General features: G+C 46.7%; 1 protein-coding gene across 1 annotated transcript in view; it reads left to right on the top strand.

The window, feature by feature from the left end:
* Nucleotides 1-17,496, top strand: part of SLC16A2 (solute carrier family 16 member 2) — a 93,307-nt gene that overhangs the window by 24,922 nt on the left and 50,889 nt on the right. The window lies entirely within an intron of this gene.

The raw sequence follows: 17,496 nt of genomic DNA on the forward strand, positions 1-17,496 counted from the left end.
CACTGTCCCGCACCCTCACTCACTTTTGCCAGCTGGGGCTGAGGGTTGGCATTCAGGGTGTGTGTGTGCAGGCTCTGGGCTGGGGCCCAGGGGTTTGCAGTGTGGGAGGGGGCTCTGGGCTGAGCCCAGGGTTGGGGTGTAGGAGGGGGTGAGGGGTGCAAGCTCTAGGAGGGAGTTGTTTAGGTGCAGGAGGGGGCTCCAGGCTGGGGCAGAGTGTTGGGGTGCAGGAGGGGGTACAGGGTGCTGGCTCTGGGAGGGGGATCAGGGCTGGGGCAGAGTTTTGGGGTGCAGGAAGGGGTTCAGGGTGCAGAAGGCAATATGGGGTGCTGTCTGGGAGGGGGCTGTGGGTTGGGGTGCAGGAGAGGGGTTGGGGTGCTGGCTCTGAGTGGGGGCTCAGGGTGGGCTTCAGGTACAGGAGGGGGTTTGGAGTGCAAGAGGGGGTATGGGGTGCTGGCTCCAGGAGGGGCTCAGGGATGAGGGTTGAAGTGCGGCCTCTTGTCAGGCAGCACTTACCTCCGGTGGCTCCCCGTCAACTGCGGGCTCAGTGAGACTAAGGCAAGCTCCCTGTCTACCCTGGCCCCACACTACTCCTAGAAGGGGCCAACACACCCCTGTGGCCCCTTGGGAGTGGGGGGGGGGCATATGGCTCCACACGCTGCCCGTCTCTGCAAGCACTGCCCCCTCAGCTCTCCCGGCCAATGGGAGCTGCGGGGACACTGCTTGCAGGCAGGAGTAGCACACAGAGGGAGACCCCTGCCTCCTCCCTCTCCCTCCGCCCCTCTCCCCCCCCCCCGGGGCCGTTGGGCTGTGCTGGCTGCTTCCGGGAGCAGTGTGAGCCAAGGTAGGCAGGGAGATCACAATCAGCTGGGAGATCCTCTAGGATGGATGACCACTGGCCTGGATGATGTTAATATCGAATGGCTACTGAAGTTGTAAAGGAAGCGAATAGGGGCAGTGGGGGAATAGATGAGCAGAGGTGCTGCCGGTCAGGAGTGTGGTGCATTTGATATTGGTGGTTGGGGGATTGGAACAACAGGGGTGCCTGTTGGGACAGCATTGAGATTCATCTGCAAAGCCCGGGTGGGGAGCTGAGGACTGGAAGAGCAGATCAGGACTGTGGTGCACTGGCTGAGCTGTACTTAGGGAAACTTACGCAGCACCTGTCTGTGCTGTGTCTGGCTCAAGCTAATCGCTGGTACTGTTAGCCCCTTGCACTCTTAAGACTTAATTCACTCCTAAATTAAGTTTAAACCTACGGGACGTTTTGGTTGTTGTCTCTGTCTAATCATTAGCATCAGACCCAATCAGCTTTCTTCGTACAAGCAGATTAGGTACATACCATGCTATGGCACACAGGAATTTCAGCTATAACCAGGGTTTGTGAGCTGTGTGCGTTCTCCACGTGGATGTGTTGCTAAACCCTCCATAGGGGGTGTGCAGACAGCTGGCAATTGCAAGAGTCTGTGCAGAGACGTTTCCGAGCTGCATATAAACCTCTTTGCCTAAGCAAATACTCCCTCAGACAAAGGGCTCCATTCTCCCCTACCTGTGCACATGGCTGTTACCAGGAACCCACGTGTGTATGCAGGAGGAGAGGTCTCTCCTAAGCCCTCCTGCGAACAGTCACCTGTGTGCTTGCTTTCCACCAGAAACCTTTGCGCAGTCAGCAGGGGATCTGCGAATACCAACCTATGCCTTGGAGCAGTAAATGTCCCTCACAAATGAAATATCTCCTGTAAAGTACCTGCAGTGCAATAGGAATTGAGACTAAGAGAAGATCCAGGTGGCAAAATATCAGCTGCTCGTGTCTTTTTTTTTTTTTTTTAAACCAATGCATGTTCATTCTCTCACATACACAAATGCAGAGTCTGTGTGTATAGCTCTTCCCCACCCACCAGGCGCTAGAAAACACCAGAGTCAGAGGCACTCAACTAGCATACAGTGCATTCCTTCATTCTCTGGCTATTGGTAGGTGTCTGCATATTCCTCTTGCCACAGTTCAGCAACTTGCAGTGAAAGAGGATGCCCTGTTAACATTTTACCACAACTCCAGTTTCTGGTTTATTCACAGAAAGGTAGCCTGATCTACTGGGCTGTGTGCTGGTCTGGAAGCCAGGATCTCCAAGTTCTTAGCACTGACCTTGATTCCTCTGTGGCCTGGTGTCTCCTAGGTGTCCACCTCCCAATCCATTCCCTGTGAGAACAGAAAGCAGTCAGCAGATTTGGAAGCAGGTGAATAGTGGATGGCAATCTTGCCATACAGATCACTCAGGGTTGGGCATCTGACATCTTGCACTTTGAAGCATCCCAGGGACTGCCAGCCAGCCTAGAACGTTAGAGGTATGAGCCAGTGTCTGGAAAGATCAGCATGCGGGTGCCTGTTCACATATGGTGGTGTTCCGTTACCAAGCTAGCTGAACATTGATATTGTTAATAATCCTATTTAATGGCTCGGGGACCTAATGCACCCATCTGGTCAATCATCCGCTTCTGGGGCTCCTGCTTCCCGCTCAGAAAGAAGAAAATAATCTGTTTTGCAATTTGTTTTTCCAGGCTATGTAGCCAGCTGGTGTTTGTTTCCGAAAAATGGGTTGAGGTAGAAAGAACATTGGCCTTAAATTTCAGGGTACAATTCATCTTGCACAATTCTGACCCTCGCTACTTTAGTAACTGTCTCCATCCCCAGATCCCCTTGTGACCATCAGAATCCGCTGATTTGTATACTTATTGGCATTCTCCAGATTTGAACATCTGAGGGTTGCTGGCAGGATGTCTTCATTGGAGGGCCCTCGGCTCTAAAGCTCACTTCCCTGCCTGGTCTGATGGCAAAGCCAGAATCTTTTGACCTTCAAGGCATCTTCTATTTACTCAGGCCTTTGTCTGGAGGCTTGATTTTTGAGGGTTAAGTCATTTGTTTTGACATTGGACCATTAATGTTCCATTGATAAAGATTCCCAAGCCCCAGGGCTAAGTGTGATTCTTGCATTATAAACACATTGTTCATTAAAGAGAGTCCAAAGCCTTTGACATTGTAAGGGCATTCTCCGTGAAAGCCCTTTAATATTCCAGATCCAGCTCTTTTTTTGTTTCTAGCTATTGTTATACCCTTTCCAAAAACAATCTTTGCAGAAGCCATAAGTTTGTTTAGGGTTTATTTAATTAAAATAAATCAAACCAATATTGCTTTATTCTGTGGCACACGATTGGTATTTGTTCTAGAAATGAAATTAAATGGTCACTTCGATCTTATGGATTGTGAAGAAGATGGTGAGTCTCAATTTTTTTAAGGGCTATTAAACTCTGCCCTGCTTCGGACCAGCAATCTGTCCAAAACTTGATTCCAATTCAAACAGCCCTACATTTGGGAGAGCCGAGATCCTGATCTCAGCTTTGTTGCTAGGCCCAGTATATAAAGTTAAAAACAAGACAAGCTCTTGGATCTGAACATCCATAAATTTTGATTTAAGTCCAGAACTGAATTTTATGGCTTTGGTTTATCTCTGCTTTGGATTACATTGCTCTATCTGCTTCTCTCCTCCACTTTAACAGCTGATTCTTATTTATTATTTTGCATTGCAATAGCACCTAAATTCCCCAGCCCCATAGTGCTTTGCATTGTACAAACACACAACAAAAAATGATTCCTGCCCCAAGGAGCTTATTGTCTAAGTATAAGAAGATGGACAACAGGTGGTTACAATAAATAGATGGGAGGGCACACAAGGTAACCCTGTGACAGATTTAAAATGCTCTGGCTCTTGCATATGTGATTATCTATTGGAAATAGCCATGTCCCAGTAAATTGAGTGTTTCCAGGTGTTTGTTTAAAACAAACTCCATTTCATTAAGTTCCTGATTTCCCCGTGCAGTGATTAATGAAGATTGAAATGGGTGGGGGAAGCTCATAATACACCAGTCAAGGAGAAGGGAAGCACTCGTTTGTTTGGGTTTTTTTTTTTTCATAAGTTTTAAGGTCAGAAGGGGCCACTATGATCACCTAGTCTGACCTCCTGTGTAACAGACGCCTTGGAATTTCACCCAATAATTCCTGCATCAAGCCCTTAACTTGCGGTTGAGCTTGAGTGTATTTCTAAACATCCATTCTAAAGGATTCAGTTGATGGAGAATCTGCCATCTCCTTGGATATGTTGTTGCAAGAGTTAATACATAGACGGTTAAAAAGGTGTCTGTCTTTATTTCTAGTCCAAAATTTGTCTAGTTTCAGCTTCCAGCCATGCCAGCTGTTTACCAAGGAGGGGAAGATCTCCTCTGCTCTAGGCAGAGGACAGGAGCTGTTCTCTTTACTTGCCCATATGTCTCCCTTGTTTTCTCCCTCCTTTGGCTTTTCATAGCTTGGTGTCTCTGCAGTCTTTACACAGCCCAGGTTTTCATATTTTCATCCCTCTCTATTGCCAAGAGATGCACCAGAGATGCAATTCCACTGCCTCAAATGACTTCTGCATCATAAATAGTTGATGCACAGGTGTTGGTGCTCTCAGATTTCATACTTCTGCAAAGAACCATTTAAAATAAAATATGGTTGAAAGCTGCCTACTACTTCTAGTTGTCAGCTTTGTTTCAAAGTACTCTACCTTATTGAGGTTGCAGGGACAAACCATCCCAATGTTTAGAAAGAATAGTAAATATGGCAGGCGCCCAACTTGGCTTCACAGTGAAATCCTTGCTGATCTTAAACACAAAAAAGAAGCTTACAAGAAGTGGAAGATTGGACAAATGATCAGGGAAGAGTATAAAAATACTGCTCGGGCATGCAGGAGTGAAATCAGAAAGGCCAAATCACACCTGGAGTTGCAGCTAGCAAGAGATGTTAAGAGTAACAAGAAGGGTTTCTTCAGGTATGTTAGCAACAAAAAGAAAGTCAAGGGAAGTGTGGGCCCCTTACTGAATGAGAGAGGCCAACCTAGTGACAGAGGATGTGGAAAAAGCTAATGTACGCAATGCTTTTTTTTGCCTCTGTCTTCACAAACAAGATCAGCTCCCAGACTACTGTGCTGGGCAGCACAGCATGGGGAGGAGGTGACCAGCCCTCTGTGGAGAAAGAAGTGGTTCGGGGCTATTTAGAAAAGCTGGATGTGCACAAGTCCATGGGGCCGGATGCGCTGCATCCGAGAGTTGACGCTAAAGGAGTTGACGGATGTTATTGTAGAGCCATTGGCCATTATCTTTGAAAACTCATGGCAATCGGGGGAAGTCCCGGACGGCTGGAAAAAGGTTAATGTAGTGCCCATCTTTAAAAAAGGGAAGAAGGAGGATCCTGGGAACTACAGGCCAGTCAGCCTCACCTCAGTCCCTGGAAAAATCATGGAGCAGGTCCTCAAGGAATCAATTCTGAAGCACGTAGAGGAGAGGAAAGTGATCAGGAACAGTCAGCATGGATTCACCAAGGGCAAGTCATGCCTGACTAGTCTAATTGCCTTCTATGACGAGATAACTGGCTCTGTGGATGAGGGGAAAGCAGTGGACGTGTTGTTCCTTAACTTTAGCAAAGTTTTTGACACGTTTTCCCACAGTATTCTTGCCAGCAAGTTAAAGAAGTATGGGCTGGATCAATGGACTATAAGGTGGATAGAAAGTTGGCTAGATTGTCGGGCTCAACGGGTAGTGATCAATGGCTCCATGTCTAGTTGGCAGCCGGTATCAAGTGGAGTGCCCCAAGGGTCGGTCCTCGGGCTGGTTTTGTTCAATATTTTCATAAATGATCTGGAGGATGGTGTGGATTGCACCCTCAGCAAGTTTGCAGATGACACTAAACTGGGAGGAGAGGTAGATACGCTGGAGGGTAGGGATAGGATACAGAGGGACCTAGACAAATTAGAGGATTGGGCCAAAAGAAATCTGATGAGGTTCAACAAGGATAAGTGCAGAGTCCTGGACTTAGGACAGAAGAATCCCATGTACCGCTACAGACTAGGGACCGAATGGCTAGGCAGCAGTTGTGCAGAAAAGGACCTAGGGGTTACAGTGGACAAGAAGCTGGATATGAGTCAACAGTGTAGCGTTGTTGCCAAGAAGGCCAATGGCATTTTGGGATGTATAAATAGGGGCATTGCCAGCAGATCGAGGGACGTGATCATTCCCTTCTATTCAACATTGGTGAGGCCTCATCTGGAGTACTGTGTCCAGTTTTGGGCCCCACGCTACAAGAAGGATGTGGAAAAATTGGAAAATGTCCAGCGGAGGGCAACAAAAATGATTAGGGGACTGGAACACATGACTTATGAGGAGAGGCTGAGGGAACTGGGATTGTTTAGTCTGTGGAAGAGAAGAATGAGGGGGGATTCGATAGCTGCTTTCAGCTACCTGAAAGGGGGTTCCAAAGAGGATGGATCTAGACTGTTCTCAGTGGTAGCAGATGACAGAACAAGGAGTAATGGTCTCAAATTGCAGTGGGGGAGGTTTAGGTTGGATATTAGGAAAAACTTTTTCACTAGGAGAGTGGTGAAACACTGGAATGCGTTACCTAGGGAGGTGGTGGAATCTCCTTCCTTAAAAGTTTTTAAGGTCAGGCTTGACAAAGCCCTGGCTGGGATGATTTAGCTGGGGATTGGCCCTGCTTTGAGCAGGGGGTTGGACTAGATGACCTCCTGAGGTCCCTTCCAACCCTGATATTCTATGATACCTCATTTGTTTTTTTTAGGACTAACTACAATGAAAATGTCCCCTTAGCATGAGAAGTTGAAAGCTGCTGAGGTAGAATTTTCAAGGCAGTGCCCGAGGAGGGAGTTCTGTTTGGAATCTCTCTTCTCTTTGGAGCCAGGTCCTGGTTCCCGAGAGCCTTTTCAGGTTCCAGTGCTGCTGATATGTACATCTTGGATCTTTTTCTTTCTTTCAGAAGGCATGAAATCCTGTCCCCATTGAAGTCAGTGGCAAAATTCCCATCAACTTCACTGGAGCCAGGATTTACCCAATGACTCTTCCTCCCCCTGCCGGGGATGCTAGCTGTAACAGAAATGGAGGAGTTCTTGGGGCTGAAAACTCACTGCATTCCAAAATTCCAGTTTACTCTTTGCCATTTATGCTGTCCCATTTCTTGCATTTCTCTCAACTTGGAGTCAAATAGACTAACCAAATTCACTTTCAAGTTCTCATGTACTGGCATAGTGAAATTTTGGAGAAGTTTTGTCTTAAAGAACACACATTAAGGAAATACTTGTACTGAACTCAGATTTGGTCAATTTAGGTTTTGTAAAAAGAAATTTTGGGGGCCAGATTTGATCTACCACTGACCATTAGCCAAAAAAAAAAATGGTTTTGTGTTTGTAAAATCAATCTGGACAGCTGTAGAAGGAAGATGAAGAAGCACTAAGTGTAGACCAGTCAACCCAGGGTTTGCAGCTGTTGAATGGATTAGGCTTTACCCCAATTACAAGAAGGGGTAAACCTCAATTAGTCCAGTCAGGATCAGTGCTGGTGTAGCTATACTGAGGACCGATAGAGCTAATCCTCAATGTAGACACAGTCTAATTCCAAATTGCACTCAAAGCACAGCCTCTCTCTCTGACTCCCTTGGGTAGCTCAGCAGTTAAATATGGAAATACAGTACTTAGAGTGCTGTTCACTATATGTATTCCACTGTGGGTACAGATGTGCTCCAGGCACCCCTGGCTGGAGAATTCTTGATAGCAGTGTCCATTGGTCCACACATGCGCCCTTGCTCCCTGATGACAGTAGCCAAGGAGATAAAGGGTAGAACGAATGAACTGCCTCTCCAGTTCCTTCTTACTGCCACTTGGCCTGGGTCAGAACCGCCAGTGTCTGGAGCTTTGTCTTCCTTTATTCTTTGATCTATACATCTATTTTGTGAATTATTTTAGAATTGTATCTGTTAGTTTTTAGCTAAGTTTGATAGCGAGGTACCCTGCCACGGGTACTGGACTGTGCACAGGAATCCGGGCTTCAAAATCTGTGCCTCTTGCCCAAGCTCCTTCTCAGTCAGTGGCGACCATCAACATGGCCTGCACTGCCGTGGAAGCTCACATCTCGGCAAGCTGCAGTGTCTGCTGCTCCTTCCCCAGTCAGACCCATGAGGGGTGGGAGCTTCACCTGAAGAAGCACTTAATGGAGAAGGCCATGAGACCACAGTCAGACCCAGGCTGAGGGACAGCCCCCCCCCCCATATATTGGCCTGGCTCAGCAAGGAGTGCACCTCCTGCCACGAGGTCTGACTTACAAGTGAAGGAATCTACTCCCACAGATCCCCCGTCGGGGCCTGGTCAGGAGGGCAGGGAGCATTGTCATAAACATGAGAGCAAACCCTCCTCTAAAGCCACTTCGGAGCAGTCTGATACAACCCTGCCTGAGTTGAGCAAGTCTTCCTACTCAGCCTATGAGTACCTAGGATGTTCTAAGTGTCAGGATCATGACAAGAAAGCCCACATCAGTACAAGACTGCACTCCAGCAGCAAAGGTGCCTCTGGTACCAACTAAGCCTAAACTCCGGGAACTGATGTCATTGATAAAAGGCAACCATCAAGAGCCACAATTGCCAACGGTACCAGCTCTACATTGTCCAGCTGTGGCACAAACTGTTACTACTCTGGCTCTGTCAGATTGCGTGGGCAGGACTTCTTGAACTCCAGGGAGAGCAGAGTTTTATGTCCCACCTGACAAGATTTTGTTTTCCCAGATCTCCAGCATCATCAGGTCCTTCCCTCATGAGGGGGGGTCCTGATTCCATCAGGTGATGCAGCTTATGGGAGGATTCTTTTTCCCATTCCATTGTCCAGCCATGGTTTCCCTCCAGCAGAACCATTGGTACAGCTGATGGATCCAGAATTGGCGTTTTCTTTCTTGAGAGACTCTGAACCATCCAATGAACCTATGTCCAGGCAGGCATGCCTAGGAGGAGGGGACTACCTTGGGAACTACAGAGCAACTTTCTGGCAAGCTGCAGACACTAGTTTTCTCAATCTCCTACTCTCCCATGCAGGCCCTGTGGAAGTCAATCTGATTCTTCTCTCCATGCACTGCCATAGGACATCCCTCAGGAGGGTTGTGACCTTTGTGTTGCATTGACAGCGTTGTCAACCCTGGGGTTGCTCCATTCGCCCAAGTGTGAGAGGCGTGCATTTTTGGAGCTAGAAGGCCAGAATTCTGGACCTCTCCCCCTGTGTCTGCGTAATTCCATGTATCTGCTGACTTGGATTGATTACAGGACAACATCTAGCGTCAAGCAAGGGTTTGATTGCTCTGTCTGTGGCCAGTGCTGAGTCTATGGCCCATGTGCTGAGACTGCCAACAAACTGGCTGCTTTGTAGCAATTGTGAAGGCTTTTTTCTTTCATAATGTGGCCACCTACCCATCCCCCTAGGAACTGGACTGAGGCTTGGGCTATACTGAGGTTTTTAGCCACAACTGCAGCTTCACCCATGCACCCCAAGTGTAGACGAATTGCACCAGTGCAAGTTGCCACGTATGCCAGTGCAGCATATCTATGCTTGGGGTTCGCATGAGTGCAGCTCTATCAATGTATAAAAATCCCAGCATAGGGGAATCCCTGAGAGACACCCTCCCCTGCCAGCCCATTCACTACGTGCATAGACCAGCAGCCAGCCATGTAAAATGTTAGAAAGTTCCCCAACCTCTCTTTCTGGCTAACCTCGTGTACACAAATGCAATTTCTCCCGCCTAATTCTGTGCAGTGCAGTTGGGGCTGTCGTGACCAGGCTCCGGAGTGAGTGTTACAAGGTAACCGTTTCCTTTCTCTGGCTTTGTGGAGTGTGTGCGCATCGCTGCTGCAGCTGCACAAACTGGCCATCTGGAGCCCCGTGCAAACGGAGCTGCATCTCTTGATTTTGGTGACTCAATATTGTTCCCTGCTCTCCTCCCCCCCACCACCCCTTGTTGGACCCTCATGTGTCTCTGTTGCTCGCCGCCGCTTCCTCTGCGGTGAGGGGGGCAGCCGATTTGCTCTCTTCTGGATGGGTTTTGGTTTCCTAACAGTCTCTTTCCTCGATATTGTAGTTCCCTAATTTCCATCGCACATTGCTCAGCTCCCAAGAATGTAGTTGGTAAATAACTCTGCTAGTGTGTGTGTGCGTGCATGTCTTCTCTTGATTTTACACAGTGCTGCCCAAAATACAGTCAGCAGTGTCGCCCATACAAACCCTTTTAAATGAAAAGTGCTCCATAAAAATGTGGAAAGGGGTGACTTTTATGAGAAGTATTTATTAGGTTTTTCCAGGCCTGTGGGAGGGAGGTTGAGGGGGCTGGTGGAGAAGGAGAACCTCTCTGAAAAGATGTTAAAGTCAGGAAAATAGGACAGAAAATAATGAAATGTTGTAAGCATTTTCAGTGTTTCCTTTAAACTTTTTAAAAATCCATCACTTATTGCATTGCTGCCAACTGAAATGACATCATCAGGGTAGCTCTGAAAATCTCAGAATGAGGTTTATCCTCTGAGTTAACATTTTAACAATTAGGGTCCCAGTTCTGCAAAGCACTTAAAGAATTCAGCTTTGCTGAGTTGGAGATTAAGTGGATTTGGTGGGTTTCTTGCCTTTAAAGTAACCAGCACTGAACACATTTCTTGGATTAGGTGGAACTTTTATCAGCTCCAGTAGGGCAGGGAGGTTGGATGGTATATTGGGTGGACTGATGATCTCCTCTGGTATGACTGGAGAAGGGAGGTGGGGCAAAATGGGTCATTGATCTATTGTGGTGCAATACATTGTGGGGTGGGCATTGGGGAGCAAGGGAGAATCTCACTTCACAGCAGAATCCACTGTGATCCTGCTGGGCATTGTTTTTATCATGACTGAAGCATGTTTATGGTCCCTGCTTCCTAAATGCAACTCTTTTGTGTCTGCAATGGAAAGAGGGAGCTGGAATGGCCATAGACTCTCTGGCTGTAATTGTGTTTAATGGGCTTGTAAGATCCAGCCCATGAGGAACTCTCTCAGCATCCATCAAGGAAATGAAAAAAAAGCCAAAATCAGAACTATTTATCCCACTTCCTTCTCTCCCCTGCCGTCCCTCCCACCCCGCCTGAACACTGGGGACTGATAAAATGGGACCCAGATCTGAGCATGTGTTAGGTTTTGAATCCCAAGTCTGTGCACTTAGGATTGTATTTTACAATTGTTCTGTGATAGACGTGCTCTCAGAAACCTTTCATCCAGCCCTGTTTTTCTGTTCTGAATGCCCTGGGCACCCTTGTGAACACTGAATTCAAAGGAAAGAAAGGCTGTGTAGCTTGTTGGTAGTTCCTCTGTGGCTGGGCTTATTTCACGGTTGATCATTTTTTCTTTTGAAATAAGCTCCATTTTGAGGCAAGATAATTCCAGGGCAATTTGGTACAGAAGAAAGGACCTAGCCTGTCTGACAGCCCTGGAGATGAAATCCTCTCTCCAGCTGCAGAACTGAGACAGCTCAAGCAGGGGTACTGGCAGAGTAATCTACATCCACGCACCTGTGCTGCTCCAGCGCCATGATACTTTAGCCATTTGCTTTCAGGCTTCCCTGTTAACTGATTCCTTCTTGTTTTGGTGTCCGTCTTCGTTCCCAGAGGCACTTCAGTCTTGTGGCCTGTGTTTATCTCAGTCACATTCTGCATGTGAGGCTGCAGGAACGTTACAAATGAAGGGTTTGGGCCACATCTGTCTGAAGGTCACTGACTCTCCTCCATCCCACCTGTTCTAGTCCTTCTAGCCCTTTTGCAGCACAGCACTTCCAATAGTTTTGCTTAGGACTTGGCCCATCTCCTGCCGTCATTCCTATTTTCCTGCAGCAGTGAGAGATGCAGCTGAAAGCTGATTTCTGAGCCCTGGGCTTCTGTCCATGGGTTAGCTGCTATGCAGGGGGCTACCTTTATTACAGTGATCTAAGGGGTCTGCTGCATTAAGAATACTTGGCTTTGGATCTGCCTTAAAAACTGGGACCTCAGTTAGGATCATGTGTGGCTGATAGACCACATTTTACCTACCTCTTTATCTTTCTTGGAGTCAAAGACAGGGAAATCTTGTGCCAGCCCACTATAGTATAGACCCTAGGGAACTCTGTGATTGGCCCCTGGCCCTTGCATTGCTCTCCTGAGCTACCTAGCATTTTAAAAAAAAAACCCGACAACCAGGAGTTTGGATAAATGCTCTGTGCTGCAGTGAGAATCAAAGTAAGCACCAGGCCTTGGAACACACCTGTGTGGGGTATTCCTGGTACATGTGTGTTGGGGAGTGTCAGAGGAAAGGTACGTAAGAGCACCCGTAAGAGTGATCTTAGAAATATGAGTAATTAATAATGGCGCCGTCAATTGAGCACTTTGGAAAATTTGGTGATGGCCCTGCTGATGGTGTGATCCCAATGCACAAAAGGCTGGGGAGTTAGAACTGGAGACGGTGTGTGCAGGGTCAGTGGAGCGGAAGCTTGTTCTCTGAATTTTTCTCCTGCTCCATGAGCAGTGCTAGGCAACAAACCCGCTGACCCACTTTGGAAGGAGGATATTTCTGAGCTCTTGTGCTGTCGCTGCTGTTTAGATTTCTGCTCCGCCTGGGAGCGCACTGCTCATGGAGGTGTAAACATCCTGCAGATGGGCTTCGGAGTAGCATTGTTTGGTACGATTTGCTGGTGCCTCTTCTATTTTGATTTTGTTGTTTAAAATGATCAGCTTGCTACTTCCGACTGGGGTTCTGGCGGTAACTTGGAGTGAGGGCTCCATTGTAAAAGTCATGGATTTCAAGGCCCAGGACTAGCAAGGCTGAGTCAGTTGGCTGAGCATCTCTGGGCCCTAAAATGTTCTCTGCTTCCTCTCCTATATCTGTAGCCTGTTCAGTGTGTGCGCCATGGGGATCAAAGGGTTGGTGTGCTCTGGAGTCAATGGAAAGACTCCCACTGACTTCCGTGGGCTTTGGATCAGGCCCATTGTACATGGCAGCCCTTTTCACAGAGACAGCCAGCTTCCTCTCCTCAGATTCACTGCTGGTCCTTCCTCTGGCACATCACTGCTCTTCTGTGCAAGCCTAGCCTGCAGCTATACCGTCTCAGCTAGGCCAGACAGCAGAGCCACTAAAACCAGGCCCAGAGGTTGATTGTTCCTCGGGCCTAGCTCCCCTCTCATCCCCTTGTCTCTCCCAAAGCAGCACCGTTATGAAACACATTCATGTGTTGCACACACCAGACAGTGACTGTAGAAATCACATGCATAAGGTGAGCTAGGGCTAGATGGTGGTCTTGAACACTGGTAAATGCAGCCTTGTTCCGAGGATGATGTTCAGCAGAATTGAATCAATGACTCCACATTGTTTATGCTAATTCAGAGTTCTGCTGACACTATGCGAGCTTCTGAACTACCAAAGGAGAAGTTGGAATTCCAGAGTGGATTGAGTCCTTCCTGGGAGTCCCATAAGACTGTGTCTCTAGTCTTTCTTTTTATTCACAAGTATGTCTGAAGTTGAGCATAGATAGGAAGAGCAATAGGAATTATTGCTGTTGCATTTCCATGTTCAGAACTCCAGCTAATCGGCCAGGCCATGACTTCAGCTTCAGCCAGCAGTAGTGTCTCCCTCTGTCCTCTTCCCCAGTTCTATATCTATTGCCGGTCTTAACCCCACCCAAAATGCACGCTAAAAAGTCATTTTGTGGTTGGCCGGTCATCCTAGGTACGTTCTACCGAAGCAAGGGGCTAGGTCTAACACAAGGAAACTATTTGAAAGACACTTCGGCTTCTTAGCAACCAAAATGCTCTGCTGCATGGATTGTTGCCATAGTTGTTCCTTGCTTCTTCCAGAAGGATGAGGGAGTTGGCACGCATGCGCTCACACAAGCCAATGGTTGAATAAACCCCCTTAATCTCTGGAGATGAGCCTCATCTATGTGGAGACCTCCTGCCTCTGCACTGACTTCAAATGACCCTGCTGGTTTTGCAGGAGCTATGCTGCCAGGAACTCCCCTTACCACAGCTACTCATTCACCACTCACTCCCCAGAGGTTTTTCTGTTTCCCAGAAAAGAAAGTGGAAAAAGTCATTGTAGACTCCATTGCAATTTAGACTAGCTTCCTCTGCATCCAGGTTGAGGGATGGGAGACAAATGTAGTTGAGCTTGACTGGGCCACCTGCCCTAGCCTCACCTCATCTGTGGAGATGGAACCATGCAGAGAGGTTTCTATGGCTTTGCTGGGGAAAAGTGGAAGCATTCAGCTGAAGTGGCATTGCCTCTCTCCTTCCCTTGCAGCCTAGATGCAGGGACACAGGTTCCCTTCCACATGAGGAAGTTGAGGTGAGCCTGCAAACCAAAGAGCATATCTGGTATTTTTATTTCAATTAGTTGTTAGCTTTTATTTTTTACCTCTGGTACAACAATGCAATATGTTTATTGGGCCCTCCAGTTACCCAGACAGAATGTCTGGTCTTTATTGGCCTAAAGAAAACTTTCTTCTTGGTGTTTTACTCCTTGCAATTTGGGAAGAAGAAAAAAAAAAGCTGTTTTGTACAGTGGGAGGCAAATAAGTTTCTTCCGGGGAAGCACATTAACATTTGACACAAAACAAAACACTTCAGAGTGTAATGACTTTCAATCTGCCCTTAACTCACCTCACTGGGTTTAGATATTGCATGGGTCTGGGAAAGTAACTTTGTGTGAGCCCTACATTTACTCCGGAGGCTGCAATCCTTGGGCATTGTAGGGGTTGGCCAAGAACCCTGATTTTGATATATTTGATTTTATTGGAAAGGCATGGAGAACTTTCTTCTGATCCAGTACCATGTCCATTTTATTCCTCTCATGCATTGTCACTATAATCTCCCAGAACAACTCTAGAGGTCATTATGTAGAAAGAATATGCTATAAACTACATACTGTGGAAATGTTCTGTTACACTGATGATACATACAGGGCCCAGCTAAATCAATGGCTTTATAGATGGCTGTCAGTGGAAATAATCAACCATTTTCAGTTGTTCTATGGATGACCAGCATCCAAGGTCCATCTGCAGCAACTTAGATGTCTGATGACAGAGTGTGCCATAAAGCCTTCAGTGATGCTTTAACCACCAGCCAAAATGCAGGATCCACTGCTGAAAAATTAAACTTTAAATTTCATCAGGCTAGAAAAACAGAATCCTCTCAAATGAAATTTCTCATCTTGTATCAGGTTTTAAAATGAAAGGTGGGTGGTTTCTAACACACAGAGGAATAAGGTCAATTACTTCAGAATTCAGCTTCCCCATTCTAATCCATTTACAGTTCTTCTGTCATGAACACATGGCATCAAAGGGGCATAACCTGTTTTCTTGTTTCAGGAAATATCTTCTTTAGTTTCAGTATATTCTTTAGTCACTGGGCTTTGCTTAACAGAATGGGTCACTTTCCCAGGAACCACGTTCTAAGACAGCGGTTCTCAAACTGTGGATCAGGACCCCAAAGTGGGTCGCAACCCCATTTTAATGGGGTCACCAGGGCTGACTTAGACTTGCTGGGGCCCAGGGCCAAAGCCAAAGCCTGAGGGTTTCAGCCCTGCATGTTGGGACTCATGTTATGGCCCCCTGGCTGGGGGCTTCAGCTTTGTACACTGTCCCCCTACCGGGTCAGTGGGCTCAGGTGGGCTCAGACCTTCAGTCCGCTATCCTGGGGTTGTGTAGTAATTTTTATTGTCAGAAGGGGGTCGTGGTGCAATGAAGTTTGAGAACCTGTTTTAAGATCTGCATCTTAACTAATGGAACAACAGGAGATTAAAAATCAAAGGATTATTTTGATATCCCTGTGTTTTCCCCTCTGGATACAAACTTTATGAAAAATACCTAGGTCTTGTATAATGATTTTCATTAGTAAATCTCAATGTGCTTTACAAAGGAATATCATTATCTCTAATTTATAGATGCATGGAGGTGAAGTGACTTATCCAAGGTTACCCAGCAGGCCAATGAACAGAGCCAAGAATAAAAACCAGGTCTCTTTAAATATTTGATTATATATTGCTCCATACATACAGCAGCAATCAGATTTGTTTGGTATATGCTCCACTTCTTAATGCCGACAGATGTCAGACTTTGAGTGGACTTGTGCAGCTTGAATTCCCAGAGTTTGGTCACCATTATGTGTTGACTGTAGCAACTTGGAGCATTTTAAAAACCTTTCCCCCCTATCTGCCCCCTTTTCTAAAATGGTTTTGGTTGCCTATGATCAGAGTTCAGTTGTATCATTGTAGCAGAGCTGAGGTAGAATACCACTTCCTGTTCCAGGGAATCAACACAAGCCCATCAGCCCCCCAGGCTTCCCTACAGTTGCAACCAGATTCATCTCCAAGCGTTTGTCTACACTGCATTTGGAAGGTGTAATTTCCAGTACACCCATGCTAGCTCTGATCAAGCTACTGTGCTAAAAATAGAAGTGTTGTCTGTATTCGCAAAAAGAAAAGGATGCATCCGATGAATAATTTCCATCAAAATCTTTTAATTAAGTTATGTTGTGGGGAGGAGTTGTATCTGCTTCAGAGTTTATTAGGAGGGGAGGGAAGGAAACCGAGACCACTGTGTGTCTAACCCCTTAGCACTGGACCTCTGACTGCCAGAACCTGGGACTTAGACGACAGGATGGATCACTTGTTAAATGCCCTGTTCTGTTCATTCCCTCTGAAGCGTCTGCCACTGGCAACTGTCGGCAGCCAGGATACTGAGCTAGATGGACTATTGGTCTGACCCTATATGGCCATTCTTCTATTCTGTACCTAATTCCGCCATTCAATCCCTCAGTACCTCAGTTTCCCATCTGTAAAATGAGGGTGGTAATAACAATTTCCTAATTGACAAGACTGTTGCAAGGCTTAATTTAATGTTTTGTAACACACTTTTTGAGATCTTCAGGCAAAAGGTGCTAGAAGTGTTAAGTATGTCAAAGGTAATTTAACTCCTGTCTTTAAAAAAAAAAAAAAAAAGAGCGAAAGTGAGGGGATGGAGAAAGACAGAAATAAAACAGAAATGCCTAAAGTGCCCAGCAGTGACTGCTGTGGAGATCATTATTTATAAATATGTCCTGTTGCTTCATTTTTGTTTTTCAATCAAAGGGAACGGTCGTTAGAAGGAGAATCCTCAAGCTGTCGTGTACCTTAGCTTTGCTTTCACTAGGTTTTTCCAACTTCGGCCGCTGTTGGGCTGTCCCTGCTTCACCATAATGTCTGCCTCCACCTCGCCGCCTTTTACGTCTTCAGCAGATACTACTTCAGTCTAACTGCCAGAAATACCCCTCCCCCACCTGTCCACCCCAGTAGTCTTACTGCTGGGGCTCCCAGTCCTGTCTTGCTGTTCAGTTTAATGGAGAGTTTCCTGTTGGTTCTTATCTGGCACAAGCAGTCGGTCTCCTATTGCTTCTTAGTGCTCAGGGTTATTACCCTGGATTCCTCCAATGATCCTTTCCAGCGCTATGTCGTAGTGAACCCAGCATCTCCAGCATTTGGTGGTATGTCACAGAACTATTGGTACTTAATGTTCTATCGAACGAAGGAAGCACTACGGTCCTGCTCAGAACAATACGTGGCCCTAATCTCCTGG

The sequence above is a fragment of the Caretta caretta genome, chromosome 9, assembly GCF_965140235.1.
Source record: "Caretta caretta isolate rCarCar2 chromosome 9, rCarCar1.hap1, whole genome shotgun sequence".
NCBI lineage: Eukaryota > Metazoa > Chordata > Testudines > Cheloniidae > Caretta > Caretta caretta.